Below are 16520 nucleotides of genomic sequence, written 5' to 3' on the forward strand. Positions count from 1 at the left end.
GGCTGCTGGCCAGAAGCCTCAGTTCTCCTCCATATGGGTTTATTTGGGATTCCACACAGCAGCTGCTTAAGTCCAAGGAAGAGCATTCAAAGAGGACAGGCTTTGAGGTAGTCTTCCATTGTAGCTAATGCCAAACCTATTCCTTTGATATAAGGATCAGATATGAATTGTTTGGTTCAGAAGTGCATGATGCCAGGGCAGCTCAAAGAGAAAAATATTGTTTCATAAAATTGTTAAACCTAAATACCAAAGGAAAAGTTATACCTGATTTTGAAACATGTGTTTTAACAACGCAGCCTGAGGAAAGATGCCAACCAACCTCCACCTTTTAAAGGTGAAGGTGAATGAATTCTTCTGGTCCTAAGATGGGTTGGTAATCAAGACCATGAGGAAAGAGCAAACTAAACTGGAGGGTTAAACGTGGAAAAAATGATGGGGGTCAGTGTAATTAGTCTTAAGGGCCATAGGGATGACCCATTTTTTACAGGTGGGAGGCCTGCACTACCTTAAGCCTGAGAGATAGCCTACCAGAAATGAGAAGTGGCAAAAGGCCCGTGGATTTCCACGAATGAGGAAGAGTCCTAAATGACCAGTTGGTGGTGAAGGTCCTCCTGGTGGTGAGATATTTTGGCTGTAGACACGGTAGAAAGTATTGGCCCCAGGAGGGAAAAATGAAAAAGCTGGTCACAGGGTCTGGAGAATATCCTGGAGGAACTAACTCTAGGGATCATGGTTTCAGAAAAAGAAGGGCCCAAGAGGCGAGGGACAGGACTGAGTCTGGCACCAAGCGACCTCCACAGGCACCAACGCTCCGCTGGGCCCGGCCGTCAACTCCCGACCTCCAGAGAACTGCGAGCTTGGGGATCAAAAACCCAGGCAGGAGGGAGGGAGACGCAAGAGGGAAGAGATATGGGGATATGTGTATATGTATAACTGATTCACTCTGTTATAAAGCAGAAACTAACACACCATTGTAAAGCAATCATACTCCAATAAAGATGTTAAAAAAAAAAAAAAAAACTTGCCAAAATGTCACCCCCTGCCTCCAAAAGCAGATTAAAGAAGGGAGTGTCCAGAAATCAGGATGAAGAAAACTTAGAGAAGCCCCTTCTCCTATCAGTGGGCCACCAGGGTTTATCTGGGTAATGAAATGATAATAGGCCTTTTTGTCATCTTCTTTTTATAATTTATCCATTTAAATTTCAGTCAACATTTTAAAAATATCCAATCAGAATGACAGGCGTTTCCAGAAGTATCAGTTTTTTTAATCCTCACCCTTTTACAAATGTGAAAACAGGCTCAGTATGGCTACCAAGGAATTCTCCTGAATCATTGAAACTGTAAATTTGGGACCTAAGTCTAAATCAGTTTCTCATTGTATCTTGGCTAACTTCTTAAAATTCTGTTTAGGGACACGGGGAGGGAGAAGGGTAAGCTAGGAGGAAGCGAGAGAGTGGCATGGACATATATACACTACCAAATGTAAAATAGCTAGTGGGAAGCAGCCACATAGCACAGGGAGATCAGCTCGGTGCTTTGTGACCACCTAGAAGGGTTGGATAGGGAGGGTGGGAGGGAGACGCCAGAGGGAGGGGATATGGGGATATATGTATACATATAGCTGATTCACTTTGTTATACAGCAGAAACTAACACAACATTGTAAAGCAATTATACTCCAATAAATATGTTAAAAAACAAAACAAAAAAAAACCCCGGCCGACTTGCAGTGTTCGCAGCTCGCTGAACGTGACAGCAGGCACACTGCAGCATACGCGAACACGAAGGAAAACTGCCGCGTCCCAGCGGTCTCCGCACCTCTTGACTGCCTGGTTCCAGATCCTTCACCTGCACCAGGCGCTGGGAAGGAAGAGAACTTGGGCTTGCGTGTCCCGACCTCGGAGAGGAAGGTAGCAGGACAAAGTGAACCAGTATTGAGAATGCCATTTGAAAGATTTTTCCCGGGGTGGGGGTGGGGGTGGGGGAATAGATTGCCAGCGCACGCGCAGAAAGAGCTGGATGCCGATCCTCCTGACTGCCCATGGCCTCACGTGACCCAAGGAATGCGAGCACCATTAAGCCGGGTCCAAGCGAGTCACGTGGGTCAACTGACTGCCTACGCCACTCCGGTTCTTCCAGGTCCGCTCCGCGCAGCACAGAAGCTAAATCCACAGCCCGGAAGCTTCTTGCACCTTTGGAGCGTGACTTGGTCGTCACAGAACGGGGAGATACTCAGGCAGGAAAGAAGAACTGATGCCCAGTTACCCGCGGGATGCCTCTGGGGAGAGACCTCCGGAGCCAACGCCCTCCCTTGGAAATAGGTTTCCGTGCCCGCGCGTGGGCCATCTGGAGCGGGGACATCAGAGGCGTGGCCTCGGTGCTGCCCTGGATCCGAGAGCTCGCGTCGTGTGAAGGGACTCCCTTAGGCTCACGGCCCTACAGCCTCTGTCAAGTGGAAAGGTGCTGGGCGGGCTTAAAAGCCCTTGCTTAGGCCCGTTAAGCAACGACTGAGTTGTAAGCTTCAGGGAGCACAAGTGCCATGTGTTGGAGGCACCAGTGTGGAGCACCTAATGTCCCTGCGGGTGTGAGCGTTCAGATGGGAAACCTGAACAGGAACGCTTGGACCGAGCCCATCTTGCGCTGAAATTGAGAAATTTGGAAGTGCAGGTGCACCCTGGTTCCATTCACTGTGTCAAAGGCAGCCTTGTTTTTGTACTTAAACAGCCTTCAGGGTGTGCAGTTTAGGTCTTCTCTGCTGCCAGAGGCAGGTGGCACAACGTGCAAACGTTCAGCAAAGGTAAATTGAATTTTCTTAACTGCCTGAAAGCGTCTCACTGCCAGGCCCAATGGGACTTTTCTTCTATAGTGTTCTCAACTAAGAAAGATTAGCCCAATCCTAATGCTGGTCGGTGGATTTGGGCAGACTCTTAATTGCTGTTTCCTATTTCAAGCTATATTATACTTTGGTGAAAAGACTCAGTTTCAATGCTACAAAACTCTAATTTCAGCTTATTTGAAAACCTCGGTGGTTCTAGTCCCAGATGTTTTCTTTGTTTTGAGGGGCAGTGAGGATAAAAGGAATGTGATATTAATGGTTATAAGACAAAAATACTGTTTATACACAAAACTTCTGAATTTGCCCTACACTAGCACACAGTTGGGAATATTCCTAATACAGTGTACAATTATCAGGCTTTAACTCTACTGAGTAGGCAAAGCGACATGAGTGATTAGAGGAGCAGTAATAAACATAATGATGCTGACATGGATAAACTGTCTATAATTACTGTCTAGATGACTCATCTCCCATGATCCCTCAAAGCTATTTCACTAGATTTTTCCCTCCATCAATCCATAAGATCACATTCTTCTCCCTGACATGCTTTCTTGACTTCCAGGACACCCATTCTCTTGGTTTTCTCCTACTTCACTTCCTGCTCCTTCTCAGGTTTTTGCTGATTCTCTTTAATATTGCACCTGTTCAGGTGTTCTGTTGATGGACTGCTGATGTTTGGAAGGTTCATAAAATTAAGACACATAACTCATAAACTTTTTCTATTCTGTAATATTAATTTTTCTTGCCCTTATTTAAGCAATATTACTAATTATGTTATTATAATTAAGACTTTAATATTACTTAGGTTCTATTGACAGTAATAATCTAAATCAGGGGTCAGCTAACTACAGCCATGGGCCAAATCTGGTTTACCAACTTTTTGTAAATAAAGTTTCATTTCAATATAGCTATGTCCGTTTATTTATGTATTGTTTGTGGCTGGTTTTGAGCTATAACAGCAGAGTTGAGTAGTTGTCCTAGAGACTGACCCACAAAGTTTAAAATACTATTTATTGTCTAGAGCTTGGCAGAAAAAGCTTGCCAACCCCTGACCTAAATGACTAAAAATGTAAAATGCAATTGTGTTCTAAGTGTATAGATTTTAATATATTTTCCCCAAGTGTAAATTAAATTACTGTAAACATTTTTAAAATTATTTTCACACATTTTTAAGAAGTTATTTTTCTTCTAAAGTTTTCCGAATTATCTTCCAAAATTAAAAGGCAAAATGTGTTATAATTAAAGAATATAAAGATTTTAAGTCAAAATTATTAAGAGTTAGACAATCTTAATTTTTGGCAAATGTAATTAAATCTTACTAAATATTGTTATAAAAATAAAACTAATATGATTTTAGTGTTCACAGTCCATCCAGTTGCCAGTGTTAGTAGTCAGCATCATATTTTGTGTATATTAGGTCTTGACATTCATACAAAGGACTTTAAAGATAATATGAATTGTTTAATATTCTTAAGTGTTTCTCAGCCACAGCTGTTGCAGATACTGTGCTAATAACCTAATTCCTGAGTAATTCTGGAACCACTCATTGAAATATAAAGAGAAGCAAGAAATCAATTCTCCACATTGTTACGTAACTGTGCTATGTAAGAATCCCTTGCATTAATGCTATCTGAAAGGATTTGACAAAGTAATTTGTTACGTTCTCCTACTTAAGTGCTTCTGCTACTCAAAACCTTTCCAGTCTCTGAAGCAACATCCATCTATGACGTTGGCCATGCACAACCGAGGAGGCTTCTTAGCATTTGGACCCAATGTCATTTTCTTTTGAGGACACACAGCTAGAGATATGCTGGGGTGTTTATCTCCTGGGGCGTGAAGGGTAGCAGAACATACCACCCCAAAATATGCCACTTTGGCATCAGGATTATTTTTTGCTGAAGACAATTGAGAAAAAGCAGATATAAGGAAAGCTTTCTGCCCTCCCCCTATTTGCCTAAAAGCAGGACGTAAATTCATTAACATGTTCCCCCTCTTCTCTCTACCAGGAAGGACAAAAGTTAACTACTGGAGACAACTCTAGATGCTTTTTTCAGCCCAGAGACAGCACCAGAGGAATCTCCATAACACATCTTACCTTCCATTAGTTCCCCCATATATTTGCCTTCCCACAATTTGCTGCCCTAGAAACTCAAAAGTCTTTTCCTTTGCCTTGTCATTTATCTAAAAATTTATTGTTCTTTTTTTGAGATGCTATATAGGCCGAGTTCTAACCACTCTTTTGAGTTACTCATCTCCGAGTTGCTCCCATGTGTTTGCGTGATGCATACATTAATAAACTTTTTTTAAAATAAATTTATTATTTATTTATTTATGGCTGTATTGGGTCTCCGTTGCTACACACGGGCTTTTTCTAGTTGCAGCCAGCGGGGGCTATTCTTCGTTGTGGAGCGCCGGCTTCTCACTGCAGTGGCTTCTCTTGTTGTGGAGCACGGGGTCTAGGCACGGGCTCCAGTAGTTGTGGTTCACGGGCTCTAGAGCGCAGGCTCAGTAGTTGTGGCTCACGGGCGTAGTTGCTCCGCGGCATGTGGAATCTTCCCAGACCAGGGCTCGAACCCATGTCCCCTGCATTGGCAGGTGGATTCTTAACCACTGCGCCACCAGGGAAGCCTACATTAATAAACTCTTTGTTTTTCTCTTAGTCTGTCTTGTCAGTCTAAATACAGGGCCCCAGCCAGAGAACCTAAGATGGCTAGAAGGAAAAGAAAATCTTTCCCTCCCCTATAGGCCTTAGCAGTTTAGCATGTTTCTGATATGTGGTGGCCACTACAGTGCAGGGTCCTCTTGCCCAGGTCAAAGAGTAAATACTGCCTTGTTGGGTACCTATGAAAGCCCTAAGCAGGCCACATCCTTTCAACAGACCATGGAGTACAAATGTAACCACGGTAAAAACATGGCCATTGGAAAAAAATGAAAGCCCGAATTAACCTCAGCAACTCCCTTATGCTGCTGTTAAAGTCACCCTGTTCTGACTCACAAGCCTCCACGTTTCCTTCTTCTGGGGATGTCAGGAACTATTTGATGACAGGAATCTTCTACTAAATTGTCTACATATATGACTAATTACTTGATACATTATCACCAAAAGCCTATAGCCTTTAAGAGGGCATACCATAGAAAGGATGCATTTAGAGTACCCAGCTGATTGCCAAAAGAAGATATGTGCTCCAAAGGAAGACATATCTTCGTATTAAATGGACCTAAGACTTCTCCACACATATATTTTAATGAATTTAACTCCTTTCTAACTTTTCAGTAATGGGAAATATAATAGTGTAATTTCACACTATTCAAAGGAAACCTAAATTAAAGGCCAGGGATTGCAGAATTTGAAATAAAGAATCTTAGTCTAGCTGGAGGCACTTAATAAATACTAAAATTTAAACACGTGTAACTGAAAGCACCTCTGTTTTAACATGTAAAGTACATAATATAATTTTCCCCTCTAAAAAAGAATGTGGAATGCTACAAATGTATTATAGCTTGTTAAATTAAAAATAAATGTGTGGGGACTTCCCTGGTGGCACAGTGGTTAGGAATCCGCCTGCCAATGCAAGGGACATAGGTTTGAGCCCTGGTCCGGGAGGATCCCACAGGCCGCGGAGCAACTAGGCCTGTGTGCCACAACTACTGAGCCTGCGCTCTAGAGCCTGCGAGCCACAACTACTGAGCCCACGTGCCACAACTACTGAAGCCCACGCACCTAGACCCCGTGCTCCGCAACAAGAGAAGCCACCGCAATGAGAAGCCCACACACTGCAACGAAGAGTAGCCCCTGCTCGCCGCAACTAGAGAAAGCCCGCGCGCAGCAACAAAGACCCAACGCAGCTATAAATTAATTAATTAATTAATTTAAAAAAAAAGATCTTACCTGCCTTGAAGGTGGTAGAGCACTAGGCAGAAGAAGCCAGGTTCCTTGAGTAAATGCATGGAGCAAGACCCCACCGATCCGTGTTAGACTATAATGTGAACAATAAATAAAACTTTATGGTGTTGAGCCCCCTAAAATTTAGGGTTATTTGCAACACTAGTTTGCCTGAATATCACACAATTATTACAAACTTTATAGAATTGTTGTCAGGAGCAAAGAAAAATAATCTTGCCTAAGAACAAAAGCTCAGGATCTAGACAGATGGGTGTCAAATCAATGAGTCCTCTTTTCTCTGATAAATGTTTCATTAATGAATCATATTGGTGCTCTAAAATATTTATTCCAAGCTAGGGAATTTTGTGTTAAAATACTTGTCAAACTTCAAAAGGTGATTAAATACATTACCAAGGAAATTTTTTGTAAAGTATTTAAAAAATATATTTAATTATTTATTTGGCTGTGCCGGGTCTTAATTGTGGCACGTGGGATCTTCATTGCGGCCTGCAGGATCTTTAGTTGCAGCATGCGAACTCTTAGTTGCGGCATGTGGAATCTAGTTCCCTGACCAAGGATCGCACCCAGGGCCCCTGCATTGGGAGCTTGGAGTCTTAGCCACCAGGGAAGTCCCTGAACCAAGGAAATTTAATATTTTGCCTTAATTTAAAAAATTAACTGTGCGTGTTTCTCTATTGTGATGAATACGATTTATACACAAAATTGGGAGTTGAGGGCATAGCTTATTTGATTGATTCCATGCAAGAATTTGGATTCCTGATATAATATGGAATAGCTAAAAGTTTAAATAAATGTAATGTAAAACATGAAGTTTCAGTTGAAACGTAGTAGAGTGTAACTAAAATACCTCATATATTTTAAGAATTTGCTCTAGTAAAACTCAAGAATAAAACTACCCTAGTGGTTTTTTTTTTTAAGATTTAAAAAAATTAATTAATTTTTGGCTGCATTGGGTCTTTGCTGCATGCGGGCTTTCTCTAGTTGCAGCGAGCGGGGTCTACTCTCCATTGCGGTGCATGGGCTTCTCATTGCGGTGGCTTCTCTTGTTGTGGAGCACAGGCTCTAGGCATGCGGGCTTCAGTAGCTGTGGCACTCGAGCTCTAGAGCACAGGCTCAGTAGTTGTGGCACACGGGCTTAGCTGCTCTGTGGCATGTGGGATCTTCCCAGACCAGAGATCGAACCCGTGTCCCCTGCATTGGCAGGTGGATTCTTTTTTTTTTTTTTAACATCTTTACTGGAATATAATTGCTTTACAATGTTGTGTTAGTTTCTGCTGTATAACAAAGTGAATCAGCTATATGTATACATATATCCCCATATTCCCTCCCTCTGGCATCTCCCTCCCACCCTCCCTAGCCCACCCCTCTAGGTGGTCACAAAGCACGGAGCTGATCTCCCTGTGCTATGTGGCTGCTTCCCACTAGCTACCTATTTTACATTTGGTAGTGTATATATGTCAATACTACTCTCTCACTTTGTCCCAGCTTATCCTTCCCTCTCCCCGTGTCCTCAAGTCCATTCTCTAGTCTGCATCTTTATTCCTGTCCTGGCAGGTGGATTCTTAACCACTGCACCACCAGGTAAGTCCCAAGGTTCTTTTTTTTTTTTTTTTGATGTGGACCATTTTTAAAGTTTTTATTGAATTTGTTACAATATTGCTTCTGTTTTATGTTTTGGTTTTTTGGCCACGAGGCATGTGGGATCTTAGCTCCCCGACCAGGGATTGAGCCTGCACCCCCTACATGGGAAGATGAAGTCTTAACCACTGGACCGCCAGGGAAGTCCCTGGTTGTTGTTTTTTTTTTTTTAAATCATTACTCTGCACTGTTATTTATTTATTAATTTATTTGGTCACACCGCACAGCTTGTGGGATCTTTGTTCCCTGACCAGGGATCAAACCCGGGCCCTCAGCAGTGAAAGCACCGAGTCTCAACCACTGGACCGCCAGGGAATTACCCACCCTAGTGTTTTTAACTTAGAATTTTGAGTATTTTGGTTCAGGTCTCAAGAGTACAATTTGTTTTAAGGAAGTGGCCCTGCAGACCAATGTGGAGGGTTGGGTTTCCCTTTCATGCAGTGATTTCCAAACGAAGTTGATTAGGCCTTCTAACAGTTTATGAAAGCAGTAAACGTGGAGTTGCAAGCCTTCCCCTGAATTTCAAAAAGTTTACTAGGCACTGTGCTTTAGATGAAAGTGCATGGCCTGTGAGTATCACATATGTGGGTTCTTTACCCAGCTTGCTCTTTGATATAAAGCCCAGTTACTTCACTTCAATTTCTCATCTGTAAAATGGTGTTAGAAAAATTTAACTCAAGTTTTGTTTTTTGTTTTGGCTGCGCTGTGTGGCTTGTGGGATCTTAGTTCCCAGACCAGGGATCGAACCCGGGGCCTTGGCAGTGAAAGTGCAGAGTCCTAACCACTGGACTGCCAGGGAATTCCCCTTAACTCAAGTTTTAATTGTTAATTATACCTCAATAAAGGTGAGGGGAAAAGTACTCAGAGGACTGTTTTAAGACTTACATGAGACAATGTAGAGTCGGGCACACTGATGATACACAATCAGTGGTTCTTCTCTCCTGGCCCTCTCTGCAACAAAAACTACTGGTAACAATTACTAACAATAGGATGGAGAAGATAACCTGCATATTATTTTTATTTTTTAATTGCTATTACATCAGTTCAGTATGGGATCGTTTCTTTTAGAAATATTTATCCAAAGTTTTGTTTAGGCAGTATTACATGTATGCAGTTAAACAGATGAGAAACACAATTCTTTTCGTATTGTATTTCTTTTGGTAACCAAATTATCTTAAAATCTGGTGCATAATGATAAAACATCAATAAAAACTGTCCTTCAGATAGAGAACCACAGGATTAGTAAGTATGTCAGGGCATATTCTCAGAAATGAACACTAGATGGCAGCTTTCAGACAAGATTGTCTGGGTCAATGGCCCACTTTTGTTTTCCCCTCCTGACAAAACCCAAGCCAAGTCTTTTCCGAGTGTCTTTCTTACCCAGTGGATCCCGCTTCCCCAGGGACCCTCCCACTTGCCTCCATCAGGACAATAGTTACTAACCTAGAAAAGAAAGCATCTGTACAGGCTGCTAGAGAGAGAAGATTAAATTAAAAAAAGAGAAACCCAACAAAAAACTAACCTGCAAGCATTTCCCTCTACTATATTTTATTTTCCTTTTAAAATAATAAACACAAAGTGATTTCATCTTTGTGGTGATTGAGAGGGTGGAGCAGGGGTAGTAGGGAATCTTCTTGAATCAATTCTCAAGAACTCATTATGTTGTTCTTTATAACAGCAAGTAAGTTTTTTTTAGCTTGTTCTTTTTCTTTTTAAAAAAAAAAAACCTCTCTACTCTCTGCCTATTTTTCTTTCATTCAGGCCTTAAAGTATTTATTAAGTATTTACAGTGTACAACTTGGTACTTACATCAGCTTGGTGCTGAGGGTGGGAGATGAGAAAGTATATTTGGATAAGGTCAACCCTCTACCCTTCAGACCACTGCAGTCATAGGGGAAATAAGACAGCGACATACATGTCAGAGTAAGGTACAATTTCTGGCAGGCACACTTTTGGTACCACAGCACAAACAAAGTCATATCAAGTGGCATTCTCTTTGTAATCAACAGATTTGTCCTTCTCTTTTGGAGACCTCTTATGTACATTCAGCAGTTTTACTCAGCTCAATGTGGCTAGCTCATCCTGGTTCTCTACTTTGTATAGCAACTGCTCTATTTTCCAAAGTCTAAATTTTTTCCCCCAGCACTTGACAGAGTTCACACTGATGGTCTCTTTAATGATTTTTGCTTCATTAATACTGTGGTCTGGGACTTCCCTGGTGGTGCAGTGGTTAAGAATCCGCCTACCAATGCAGGGGACACGGGTTCGATCCCTGGTCCAGGAAGATCCCACATGCCACAGAGCAACTAAGCCCGTGTGCCACAACTACTGAAACCCATGTGCCTAGAGCCCGTGCTCCACAACAAGAGAAGCCACCGCAATGAGAAGCCCGTGCACCGCAACAAAGAGTAGCCCCCGCTCGCCGCAACTAGAGAAAGTCCAGTGCAGCAATGAAGACCCACTGCAGCCAAAAGTAAATAAAATAAAATGAATTTATTAAAAAAAAATACTATGGTCTGAATGTTTATGTCCCCCTCCCCAAAATTTATATTTTGAAATCCCAGTGCCTAATGTGATGGTATTAGGATGGGGAGCCTTTGGGAGGTGCTTAGGTCATGAGGGTAAAGCCCTCATCAAGGGTGGAAGATTAATGCTCTTATAAAAGAGACCCCAGAGGGTTTGCCTACCACTTCAACTATGTGAGGACATAGCAAGAAGGCACAGCTATGAACCAGGCAACCATGCTGGCGCCTTGATCTTGGACTTCCCAACCTCCAGAACAGTGAGAAATAAAGTTCTGTTGTTTATAAGCTAGCCAGTCTGTGACATTTTGTTATGGCAGCCCGAATGGACTAAGACAATTAATGACCCTTTCTGTTTCTGAAAATTGTACTGATTTATGTTTTATCTTCTCAGAAACTTGTAACATTTTTCAGATTTCTTCACTAGTTCTTTCTCAAAGTCCATCTTAAATTCATTTCCCTCTGCCTTTTGCCTACTTTCTTAGAGCCCTGATTGTAATTTTAAACCCAGCCTTCTTAACAGTGAGTTGTATTCTGAAGTGACCATGAATCAAAAGAGTCCTCAGCTCCTGTTATCTTCTGTTAATGTTTGGACACATCCTTAGGAATTTCTGTTCTTTTTTTTTTTTTTTTTCTTTCAAGTGAGGCTTATTTTCAACAACTTGGGACTTCATTATCTTGTATATTCTACTTTTTTATAGAAAGGAACTTTCTCTAGACTAAAATAATACATGCACCAACCCACAACAAGGCCATAATAATGACAGGCTTCAAGGCCACTCTGTGAATGTCAGGCCTCACTGTTAAGTGCTACAGGAAGCTCAGCCTGAGTTGACTGTTTTCTTCTTGGGCATTTTTCACCTGACCTAACTTCCTGTGTAGGTGCCCTAGTGGCTAAATCCTCCTTAATGCTCAATTTGGGGTATGTTCCTTTGACAATGAGTTCTAATAGGGAACGCCCTTTCCCTCCACGCACTGTTTGACCCAGAAAAAGAGCTCCAGAACTGCTATTCCTGTGAGGGTTCTGGGTCAAAGGTGAAGAGGTAGGCAGGAAGAAGAGGGGCAGGCTAGCTCTGTGGGGTACAGCCCACTTCTTTGATCTCTGAGTGCCATGCCCTCCCTCCCTTGCCTCCACCTCTCCTCCACCTCGAATGGCCTACAGCCTCCTCCCAAGTTCCTGCAACTCCCCTGCTTCCCTCCACCTCCACCGCCAGAGCACACCCACTCCTCGGGCCTGGGGCTGTGTGCCTAAACTTCCCTCATGGACAACAGAGATAGAGATAGCTTTACTGGGGGAAAAAAGACCTTATTTTTAGTAGAATAGAAACTGGGAGACCTTGGTTTTTCTCTATCCAGAACCAATTTACTTTGCTGTTATTTCCTGCTTCTTGCTTTTCTCATCTATCTATGTGTTGGTTGGAAGAAGTTCAATCTGTAGTTTTGCGTGTGTTAACGTAGCTGATTTCTTCCTAATTGGAAATGAGTCTATAGCATTTACTTATCTAATATGAAATATAACACACATACTGAAAACTACATAGAACATTACACTATTTAAATAATCATAAAACAAAAAAAAGAAATAATCATAAAACAAAACTCCTTAAACACTGTCCACAACTATACTAGTTTTGTAATAACCCCACAACTGCCACCCTCCCTCTAAGATCACAACCCTCTCTCCTCCAGAGGTAAATTCCACTCTGATTTCCTTAGGAATCACTCTCCTGCTTTACTTTCCCCCCCTCCCCCTTTTTAGTATCATTACCTCAGTGTGCATACCTAGCAGTGCACTTTGGTTTTGACCGTTATTGAGGGTTACGTATGTAGATTTACACTCTGCATATTTTATTTGTGCTTTGCCTCTTTCCCTCAACATTGTGATATTTATCCATGTTGCATTTACCTGTAATTTGTTCCTATTCATTGATAAACGGCTTTCTATTGTATGAATATAGCACACTCTTCTCATGTTCACAGATAACGGGATTGTTTCTATTTGGGGCTCTCAGGGACATTCTCGTCCATATAGCCCGGAGTACAGGTGCTTATGTATCACTTGTGGATTTTGTTAAGATGCAGAGTCTGGTTCAGAAGGTCTGCAGTGGGGCCCATAAATTTATATTTCTAACAGATTGTTGAGAGATGCTCAATGTTTAGCTGGGAGTGAATGTGCTAGGTCATAGGGTATCTGGATCTTCAATTTTCTAGACAACATGAAACTGTTTGGAAAGTTGTTGCATCTATTTACACTTTCTCCAGCAGTGTTTGTTTTTGTTGCTCATCCTACATGCCAGTGTTGGTTATTGTCAGATTCTTAATATTTGTCAACCAGAGGGGTGATTTAAACTTGCATTTTTCTGGATATTTATGAGATTGAATGGCTTTTTACAATTTATTTTATCCAAAGAAATCCATTTGGATTTCTTCTTTTTGGAAAATGTTTGCGGTTCCCCTCACCACCAATTTTATTTGTCTTTTTCTCACGGAAAAAACTGCTGTCCCTTTGACCACTGCTGGGGAGGAAAAACTTTTCCTCCAACCTCTTAAATTCAGAAGGGGGACCTGATAATTAAACTGACAAAAGACCATTACCAAGAGTAAAAGTTTATTCATATGTATCTGGAGCTAACTAAGGAGGTAGCTTATATACCTAACTTAGTAGGGAAAAGGGACTGGGGAGAACTTATATACCTAACTTAATAGGGCTTATATACCTAACTTAGTAGGGAAAAGGGACTGGGGAGAACCGGCTTCTATGGGAATAACAAATAGGTTTCTTTAGGGAAGACAAATGGGTTTTTAGAAGAACAAATGGGGAAGAAAGTTTGTGATAATGTTTGTTTATGCTGGTGTGAGGGTCTTTCCTTCTTCTTTATGGCCATGAAACCCCTGGGAGAGGGATTTATAGTGGTTTACTCTTGGTCTCTCTCCTGGGAGTAGACCCACGATGAAGAGGGAATTTTTGGCAGCCTTATTTCCCAGAAGTTTCTGCTTTTAGTCAAATAAGGGAAGCTCTAAGAATGCTTCTTTCTGCACCCGTTGATTGTCAAAAGTCTTCAACTTAAAATAATGTTCATACTAATTCTGGGGTTCTTAATATGTCCCTACACCATCATGTAAATTTCTAAGTATTTTTTTCTTCTTGAGGTTTCTAACTGATGACGTATCAAGCTATAATTAACCACTTGCTTGTTACTGGAGAAATTTAGCTTTATTTTTGGACCTTTTATATTAACAATGCTTCCAAAGGTACTCAATTTGTATTGTTTTATTTATCTTATTAATTTAATTTATTAAAAAGAAAGAGGATTTCTGGTGTCCATTTTCAGTAGAATTAAATACCAGATAGGTAAGCATTTGTACTTTAGCTGACTTGTTAGAGATGCTTTTCAGCAGTCTAAGCAAGAATGAACCTTTTAGATACATTGTGTTGATTTGGGGGATACAGTTCTTACCTTTCTGACAAGAGGACTCTTGAAGTTGACTTAACTTGGTGAAATTAAGGGCAAATCATCAGAACTTTTGTCTTTCCATTTCCCTACCAACTTCTCTTGTTCTAGGGGAAAAAAATAAATAAAATCAGGATAATGATATCTTTTTTCCCTAAGCTTTACAGTTCTTCTAGAATTTTTAGAACCCACTAAGGTTCTCTTTCTCTCTCATTTGTTTGTTTCCTTTTGCCAAATACCTCCCCGCCCCCTTTTTTTTCCATGTCTGACAGAAGCCCAGAGTGAAATATGCTCCATCACAGCAAATGAATTAACCCTGGCAGAAAATTTTCCTTTCAAATTTTCCTAACCATATTGACATTTATCCCTGCTGCACGTCCTTTTAATATGACGTAAAATGTATATTAAAAACTAATGAATAGGGCTTCCCTGGTGGCGCAGTGGTTGAGAATCTGCCTGCCAATGCAGGGGACACGGGTTCGAGCCCTGGTCTGGGAAGATCCCACATGCCACGGAGCAACTGGGCCCGTGAGCCACAATTACTGAGCCTGCGCGTCTGGAGCCTGTGCTCCGCAACGAGAGAGGCCGCGATGGTGAGAGGCCTGCGCACCGCGATGAAGAGTGGTCCCCACTTGCCACAACTAGAGAAAGCCCTCGCACAGAAACGAAGACGCAACACAGTCATAAATAAATAAAAGAAATAAATAAAAGAACGTGAATTTCTTTAAAAAAAAAAAAAAAACTAATGAATAAAACAAACCAATAGGAAAGCGAGCAAGGATTTGCAATATGTTCCCAGAAAAGAAAATATAAATGGCTCCTAAATATAAGATGCTCATCTCCTAACAGAAATGAAAATTAAAGCTATTATGTGATACAATGACAATCTTATCAAATCATCAAAGACAAAAAAATATGCTAGGGACTTCCCTGGTGGTGCAGTGGTTGAGAATCTGCCTGCCAATGCAGGGGACACAGGTTCAAGCCCTGGTCTGGGAAGATCCCACATGCCGTGGAGCAACTAAGCCCATGCGCCACAACTACTGAGCCCGCGTGCTACAACTACCGAAGCCTGCATGCCTAGAGCCCAAGCTCTGCAACAAGAGAAGCCACCGCAATGAGAAGCCCACACGCTGCAACCAAGAGTAGCCCCCACTCACCGCAACTAGAGAAAGCCCGTGTGCATCAACGAAGACCCAACAACAAACACCCAATGCAGCCAAAAATAAATAAATAAATAAATATATTTAAAAAAATAAGTATGCGAATATTTTGTTGATGAGTTTATGGGGAATATATATTCATTGCTCGTGAAAGTTAAATTAGTATAATGATTACAGAAGTTAAATTAGTACAATCCTTACAGAAGGCAGTTTGACACTTGTCTATCAACATCTCAAATGCATATAACTTTTGACACAGAAACTAACTTCTAGAAATTTATATCATCATACACTTGCACAATTACAAAACAGTTTATTTTTCATTACAGCATTATTATAATAGGCAGAAGACTGGAAAGATCCCAAATGCCCATCAATAGGAAACTGGTAAAAAAAAAATATTATAGGATATATGTACCATGGAATACTATACAACTCTACAAAAAAAAGGATAATACTATATACTCATATGGAAAACAAAAATGTTTTTAAATGAAAAAAGCAGGATACAGGGACTTCCCTGGTGGTGCAGTGATTAAGGATCCGCCTGCCAATGCAGGGGACATGGGTTCGAGCCCTGGTCCGGGAAGATTCCACATGCCACGGAGCAACTAAGCCCATGCACCACAACTACTGAGCCCACATGCCACAACTACTGAAGCCCGCACGCCTAGGGCCCATGCTCCACAACAAGAGAAGCCACCGCAATGAGAAGCCCGCGCACTGCAGCAAAGAGCAGCCCCCACTCACCGCAACTAGAGAAAGCACGCACGCAGCAACGAAGACCCAAAGCAGCCAAAACAAAAAACAAAAAACAAACAAAAACAAACCAGGAGGACTTCCCAGGTGGCACAGTGGTTAAGAACCCGCCTGCCAATGCAGGGGACACGGGTTCGAGCCCTGGTCCAGGAAGATCCCACATGCCGCGGAGCAACTAAGCCCGTGCACCACAACTACTGAGCCTGCGCTCTAGAGCCCACGAGCCACAACTACTGAGTCCACGCGC

The 16520-nt window shown here is 41.7% G+C and overlaps 2 long non-coding RNA genes across 2 annotated transcripts in view; one reads left to right on the forward strand and one right to left on the reverse strand.

The window, feature by feature from the left end:
• LOC309634411 overlaps nt 1–16520 on the reverse strand; it is a 40167-nt gene that overhangs the window by 14409 nt on the left and 9238 nt on the right. Inside the window, exons 2-5 of the long non-coding RNA XR_014248075.1 lie at nt 15112–16352; nt 14358–14780; nt 6725–6812; nt 1818–1896 (exon numbers count right to left, since the gene is read on the reverse strand). This is a non-coding gene — a long non-coding RNA (uncharacterized lncRNA). The remainder of the gene's footprint in view (nt 1–1817; nt 1897–6724; nt 6813–14357; nt 14781–15111; nt 16353–16520) is intronic.
• On the forward strand, nt 1896–5148 carry LOC309634412. The gene is made up of 2 exons (XR_014248076.1): nt 1896–2796; nt 4842–5148. It is a non-coding gene; the product is annotated as an uncharacterized lncRNA (long non-coding RNA).

The sequence above is a fragment of the Balaenoptera borealis genome, assembly GCF_965194805.1.
Source record: "Balaenoptera borealis genome assembly, chromosome: 8".
Taxonomy (NCBI): domain Eukaryota; kingdom Metazoa; phylum Chordata; class Mammalia; order Artiodactyla; family Balaenopteridae; genus Balaenoptera; species Balaenoptera borealis.